This window comes from Leopardus geoffroyi, chromosome B1 (genome assembly GCF_018350155.1).
Source record: "Leopardus geoffroyi isolate Oge1 chromosome B1, O.geoffroyi_Oge1_pat1.0, whole genome shotgun sequence".
Classification (NCBI taxonomy): Eukaryota; Metazoa; Chordata; class Mammalia; order Carnivora; family Felidae; genus Leopardus; species Leopardus geoffroyi.
The window spans coordinates 194,864,217-194,871,758 of record NC_059327.1 but is presented as its reverse complement, the minus strand read 5'-3'; the positions used below and the strand labels follow the sequence as shown (position 1 = coordinate 194,871,758).

The 7,542-nt window shown below is 42.4% G+C and overlaps 1 long non-coding RNA gene across 2 annotated transcripts in view; it reads right to left on the bottom strand.

Moving 5' to 3' along the window:
- Positions 1–5,978: 5,978 nt before the first annotated feature.
- LOC123596163 overlaps positions 5,979–7,542 on the bottom strand; it is a 59,002-nt gene continuing 57,438 nt past the window's right edge. For both annotated transcript variants that reach the window (XR_006711571.1, XR_006711570.1), the window contains exon 2: positions 5,979–6,101. This is a non-coding gene — a long non-coding RNA (uncharacterized LOC123596163). The remainder of the gene's footprint in view (positions 6,102–7,542) is intronic.

Here is a 7,542-nt window from a genome sequence, read left to right as displayed (position 1 = left end):
GCTCACCAAGGGGACCCAAGATAACTTATTTCATTGACCTGATTTCTCTAACCATCCTTCATCTTCCTCCCTTACCCTCAGATCCCATCTTATCTCTGGGTCCAGATGGGGTAATCCCTGAGGCGTTTGTGCAGTTGTATCCCATTGAGACTTCCATAAATTGGCCACAGGGTGGAGTGCTAAGATGTTTTGCAGAGTCTGAGTCTAACCACACCTGAGTTGACAATCCTGCAGTCCTTAACTAGCTCTGTGACCTTAGGCAAGTGATCTAATATCACTGAGTGTTTATTTCCCCATTTGTAAAATAAGTACTATTATGCCTAGTCATAGGATTATTGTGAAGAATAAATTAAATGTGGCAATACATGAAAGACACGTGGTATAGCACCTGATACCTAGTACATATTCAACTAACTATGGTTGATATCATGACTTTCTTACCTTTATAAGCCAATGGGCTCTCCCACATTTTAGTTCATTGCACTAGACTCCTGTAATCTGACCCAAATGGAAGAGTGGAATGAAAGAGGACTGGAACTATCAAACACAAACACAATGAGATTTTGCCCAAGGGCAGTCATACTTTGAACCAGGTGGTGCAGGGTACAAGAAAACACAGGAGCCATTAGTTTCCTAGGGCAACCATAACAAAGTGCCACAGACTGGGAGAGTTAAAACAACAGAAATGTATTGTCTCACAGTTCTGGAGGTTGGAAGCCTAAAATCAAGGTGTTGGCAGGGTCATGTTCCCTCTGAAACCCCTAGAAGACAATCCATCTTTGATTCTTCCAGTTTCTAGTAACCTCAGGAGTTCCTCAGCCAATAAATGCATCACTCCAATGTCTGCGTCTATCTTCACATAATCTTCTCCCTGTGTCCCTGTGTCTTTACATGACTGTCTTCTTTGTAAGGACACCACTCATATTGGATTCGAGGCCCATCCTACTCTAGTATGATCTCATCTTAACTATTCACCTCTACAATGACCCCATTTCCAAATAAGATAACATTCTGAGATCCTAGAGGTTAGGAAATTAACGTGTCTTTTGTGGGGGACACAATTCAACCCAGACAGACCATGCAAACCAAACTCCAAGAAGATGGAGTTTCTACCTTCCCCTCCAGGGTGCAGGCTGAAGTCTGGCTGATGAGATCACTGAATCCTCAGATTCAAGAGACTCCTTGCGTGCATCTCTTTCCAAGTCGACATTCAGACAAGACTGATGAAACCAGCTGTGGTGGGAGTATTCACACTGATGACCAGCAAACACTGCTTAGAGAGTCTGTTGTTCAACCTTTATCAGCCCACAGCTGCCTGAGGGAGTCCCTTAGTTCCTGTGGTATAGAAAAGAGCCAGAACCCATGGGTTTCACATTAAAGTGGACCGAAGTGAGGAGAAGTCTCCTATGGGAACTGAGAAAGTCAGTTCACTTCTCCAAGGAAGTGTGTAATGGAGGTCAGGATATTTTCCATGCTACCCCATAGCCCTATGGTAAAGATTATAGGATTACCATGTTGTACTTTTCTGGTAGAGACTTGTCTTATTCACCTCGAAAAATAAATAAGCCTTAGGCATGGCACATGGTGGGTGCTCAGTATTTGTTAAATTGAAATCCTATCATCCCAGTCAGAAAAGCAGGTTTTCTGCACCTTGCTCCAATTTAGCTTTGGTAAAAGAATAAGTAAGTCTAGGATACTGGCCAGCTGCTAAGCCAGAATAACTTCTTCTAGAAAGACCTTATGAGCAATTTGCCTTGACAACAATTCACACAGCAGTGGCCAGTGCTTTCTCATCTGTCTCCAGCCGGAACCTGGAACGGAATATCCACCCCCTGTGTTCTCTCCTTCATCCACCCACACTCCCAACAACCTTGTGCACAGCCCCTGCTCTAGGGCCTTACTTGGACTGTGGCATTATGACATCAGTATCACAATAAGTCTTCCGGGCTTCCATCTGCTCCACCTACTCAACCATCTTTCTACCCTATGCCTGGGCTGCTCCTTCTAAACATACATCTGACCGTTTCATCTTCTAACTTAAAACCTGAAAACGATTTCTGCCACCCTGAGATGCAACCCAAACTCCCTGGTGTCGGATTCAAGGCTTTGGGGCTATTATTTGGTTTGGGTATGGGTAGGATACCTTCTTCTCCTTTTGTAAACAGGCCCTGACCCCACCAAACATAAGGCTGGCAAGTAGAGCCAACCAGATGTTCTCATGTCCTGGTCACTGTGATTGGTGATCCAGGAAGGTCACATGACTCAAACAAAGCCAACTGGTGTTCCCTGGGACTTATTCTTTTTTAACAGAGGAGTTCCTTTTACTTAAAGTCATTATGTTGCAAAGAAATAAACCTAAACTTATATATGACCATGTTCCTTATCACATGAGGAAATTCCATCTTGGCAATAAGATGCCTTTAACTTCAGGTCCAGTTTCTCTGGGGCCAAGCCCTTTCTTGCCCACACACAAGCTATGCCACATAAACCCACCCCCATTTCACTCCTCTGGTTGGGTTTCTGTGATGAAAAAGAATCCTGACTAGCATGACAGCCCTTGGCACTCTGTCCCAGCTTGTCTCTCCAGCCTCACCCATCTCCCTACCCCGTGATATCACCAGCAGACTCCTAGTCTCAGATCATGCCATGCTCTCCACATTTCCATCCTTTGGCACAATCTGATGTCTCTTTCTGGAATTCTCTTGTCCACTGGTTTAACATCTGCTTTTTTTCTCCTGGTTATTTTGTTTTCTTTGTGTGCTGTTTGTCTATCTTTCCCAGTGTAGATAAACTTCAAAAAATAAAAGTATAAATTCACTGCTCTGTCCCTGTCGCCTAGCCAGGGCTGGGTACATAGTACATGCACAATACTTTGTTGAAGGAATGAATGCATTTATCCTCAAGATGGGAGATAATGTGGTCATAATAGAAGATCACAGACTTTGAGGTCATAACCTTGCTAGACTTTGAACTTGCTGAGGATAGTCCCCAAGTATTACTATTTCTAATGCCCCAGCCCTGCAGACAGTGCCTAGCACAAGGTGGGGACCTGGTAAAACTAGACCAAACTTAGCTTGTAAGCTTTTGTGGCCTGAGCCAAGACTCAGAGTCTCCTAAAGACTTGAGGGCACTCACTAAAGCTGTGTTTAGATGTGGGTGACAATTAATCTAACTTCTCTACTCTCTCACCTTTTTGGAAGGAATAATAAATTACCTTAGTGTTGATTAAATAACTTACATTTATTTTTGTCTTACTAAATTCAATATGTTTTATGTCATTTAATCCTTATAAGAACCCAACATCATAGCTGCTATGTTTTTTTTTTTTCCCCCCCTTTTTACAGATTAGGAAGCTGAATGTCACAATTGTCAGGCACTGTGCTCGGAAGTCCATGGCTATAAGTGTCAGAGCAGGACTGAAGCCCCAGGTCCACCTGACAACACTCCTGTGCCCTTGATCATTCCATCATCACCTTCACTTAGCTGAGACCCTGTGGAAGGTTCCATGCTCATGAAGAAACAGAAAAGTCAATGGGACACCACCCTGATCTTCAAAGAGCTGGGGACTCCTGGAAGAACAGATAATGACATGAAGGTAGGCGTATAAAAGTAAAGTATAGGAAACAAAGAGTTAATCCACACTGAGGGAAGACTGAGGGGACCAGGGGAATCAGAAAAAGCCATTGAGACTGAATTCTAAAAATGAGTGTGTGTTAGCCAGAAAAGGAAGCAGAAAGGAATACAGAATAAAGGAGATGGATAGCATGTGCCAATGAGAAAGCAAGTGCCAAGGGCTGAAAACAACAGAACATAATACAAAGAACTCAAGATACACTCAAGAACTCATAATACACTCAATATTTGAGACAGAGAGTGGGGAGAAGGAAGGACCAGATCATCAAGATACCAAAAGCATGGGCTTCTCACCAGGAAGTTAGCCTATCTTGAAAATTCATACACAGAACCAATATAACGCAGTGTCTTGGGCATGGGCTTCAGAATCAGACAGATCTGGGTTGATTCAAACTGTGTTCCATAGAAAGAAGAGCCAAAAGTAAGGGTCTACATGACATTTCTTTATTATGATCTAAGAGAGCAGAGTGAAAGAAAAGGGAGAAAATAGGCGGGTGGGCCAATTAAAAATACTTTCTCAAGTTGGCTGCCACAGGTACAACTGGTTGTCTGACACTGAGAGACTGTCCTCCAAGAAAATATAAAATATGAGCACCGCACAGCCTATCCCAGGGAGTAAAAGAGGTGGAGGGACATCAATCCGTCTGTTTCCCTCTCGCACAAGTCAAACGTTTGCCCTATGCGGCGTTAGTTCCCCAGTTCCGAGCTATGTATGCCCAGGTGACTAGGGGTACCGTGGATTCAAAGCCACAGAGCGGTCCCAGGACAGGAGACAACAAGCACACTACAGAGGGTGCCCAGTGTGAGGTACTGGCAGATCCCACCTGCCAGAAGTTGGTGGAACTGGTGCTGAGCTGGTTACTATAGTAACCCCTGGACCAAACCTCAGGTGAGGCCTAGAGGATCTGAAGAAGTACACACATCTAATGAAGACTTTCTCATCACTTACTGGCTGTTGTATCTCATGTGCTCACTAAAGACCACTCTATACTTCAGTTTTCTCTGATGAAATGGCAATAATAATTATCTGACTGGTGAGAAAATTCAAGTGCTTAGGATTGTGTTTGGTATCTAGAAAATGCTCAATAAATGGAAGCTATTCTTCCTATTACTGCCATCACCACCAACAACCACTTTATTGAATGACCTTTCTTTGAGATTTCTACCTTGAGTCACTATGGGTTTTTAACCTACTATTATACACACAGGGATATATCATGGAAAAAAAAGCAAGAGTAACCTTGATTTTTAAAAATAAAAAGCAGCACTCTATTTTAAATCTTTCTGATCTCTTTCCCTGGAACCAAATTGATCTTTCTCTCTAGAAACCTGACTAGAAAGCACTGTTTGGTGAGCTCCCAGAAGATATGGACCCTGGTTTCATCCTTGCACACGAGCTGTATGTTCTTGGACAATTCCATTTGCTCCAGCCCACTAAATGCACTGACTCTGGGCAGACCCTGGGCTTTGCCCCAGGGATCACAGACCCATCTGTTTTGGCCTTCTCAGAGCTCACAGTCTAGCAGGCAGATAGAGACCCTAAACCAGCTGAATGTGGTGTCAGGCAATAAAGTCTTTATAAGCATATAAGAATCCCAAGAGGCAAACAGAGAATCACACTGGGCCTCTGGGAAATTGGCTTTCTCATTGGTCAACAGAATGCACCAGTGTGTCCCAAAATGTATATCACAGGCTTCTAGTAAATTGAGATGAGTTAGGTGGTACACAGGACATTAAATTATATTGAATAGTGTAAGGGAAAGCTACTCTTTTTGCAATCCTTCTGTTTCATACAGGAGAGATCCATAATCTGTGGTTTGCTAATCTTCATTTTTTAATTTTATTTTTTTAGAGAGAAAGAGGGCAGGGGAGAGAGGCAGAGAGAGAGGGAGAGAATCTTAAGCAGGATCCACACTCAGCACAGAGCTCAATCCTACAACCCCAGGATCATGACCTGAGCTGAAGTCAAGAGTCGTACCCTCAACCGACTGAGCCACCCTGGCACCCCTGAAATTTTTATTTCTGAATATACATATTTAAGTTTTAAAAAGTAAGTTGATTTAAAAACACATTATGTAAAAATCATATAGATGGTATGAAATGTAGGGAAACAACTTTTTCACTACATGATTGACTATGAAGTAATGCTTGGATGGATGACATTGAAGTATAGTAAAAATCATGAAAGAGGAATCAAAATATATAAAGGTTGGGAAACAATAGAGTAAATGACCTACAAGTTCTCCTACTTTTTAAATACCCTATTGTCTACTACACAAATATCTTATAGAAAACACTGCTTGAAAGACTCTTCAAGGGGAGCTGACTCAACTAAGATGACTTACCTGTTTTATCCTTCTGTGGCTTGGAATAAGGATATGATGCACAGAGCTAAAGTAGCCATTTTGGATCATGAGTGGTCTTGAAGATGGATGCCAAGGTCTTGGAGCAGAAAGATGCTTGGGACACTGACGAATACAGAACAATAAAAGAGGTCTTAGGCTAGCTACTGCTAGACTTCTTTTATATGAAACTAAAATAGACTTCTTTCTTGGGTATGCCACTGTGATTTTAGAATTTCTGTTATAGGTAGCAGGACCTAATCTTAAACGATGCAGAATTTAGTTCTTGCGAGAGAGGTACTATAAGAAACAGAATCTAAAATATGGCATTAGACAATGCACCAGAAGCAAACAGTAAGCATATTGCAATTCTTTTTCTGCTGCTTCACTATTGGTGTATAGAAATGCAACAGATTTCTGTATGTTTATTTTGTATCCTGCAACTTTACTGAACTCATTTATCAAAGGATATTGCAGCCAAGAAATCTGGCACCCCATGCCATGTGGTGGCAAAGCATTTGGCCAACTTTTTGCCTACTGGTAGTTGGAACACAGACCATACACTCACTGAGGCTGTAACATTTAAAATGGAAAAAAAAGGAAAATTCCAGAATATTAGTGTACTAATTCCATATTGCTGCATAACAATTACCCACAAAATTTAGCAGTTTGAAACAGCAAATGTTTATTATCTCATATTTTTTGTGAGTTAGGAACCCAAGCCCAGTCGAACTTGGTCCCTTTTGATCAAGGATTCTTTTAGGATTGCATTCAAGGGATCATCTGGGACTTCAGTCTCATTGAAAGGCTCAGTTGAGATCCATTACATTTCCCCACCCTCCTTGCGGCTAGGTAAAACAAGGTGACTAAGTTCTTTTCAATGAGATATAAGTTGAAATGGTGTGGAGAGCCTCTGGGAAAACTCCTTAAGGAGAACTGACTCACCTTTTCCCCAACACCCTGTCTTCCTCCTGATGCCTGAGAGAGGAATCTGATGGCTAGAGCATCATGGAACACGAGGTGACCTGGAGTACAGAAACTAGTACTTGAATAATGAAGCACTTGACACTGAAGGAGCCTAAGTCTCTGATGACCACAGACAAAGAAACTTCTACCTTATCTAAGCCGCTGGTATTTTTGCTGTTTACTGTCACATGGTGCCGAACTGAAGCAAGTGTCCAGGTCATGGCCATTTCTATGAACAGAGAAGCTCTTAGAACAGGGCCTGGCACACAGCAAGTGCTAATACCTATGAGATGTCATTACCACTCTAATGCCACACGTTGGTGGACCCATTTGGCCGTCCCAACAACGCTAGAGCACATGGGCTTGATACAATCTTCACTTTCCATGTGTGAATTATGAGGCACATTAACCCCAGCGAGCCAGTAAATAAGAGAGTAGAGATTCAACCCAGGTATTTAGGCAGCAGAATCCATGCTCTTCAGCATTGCCCCCCACAATGCCTCCTAATCAAATTGAGCTGTCACTGTTTTCACAACCTACATGCCCATAGATCCATCCTACACTTTTTCTATGAACTATAGTGACATTAATGTGCAGTCAG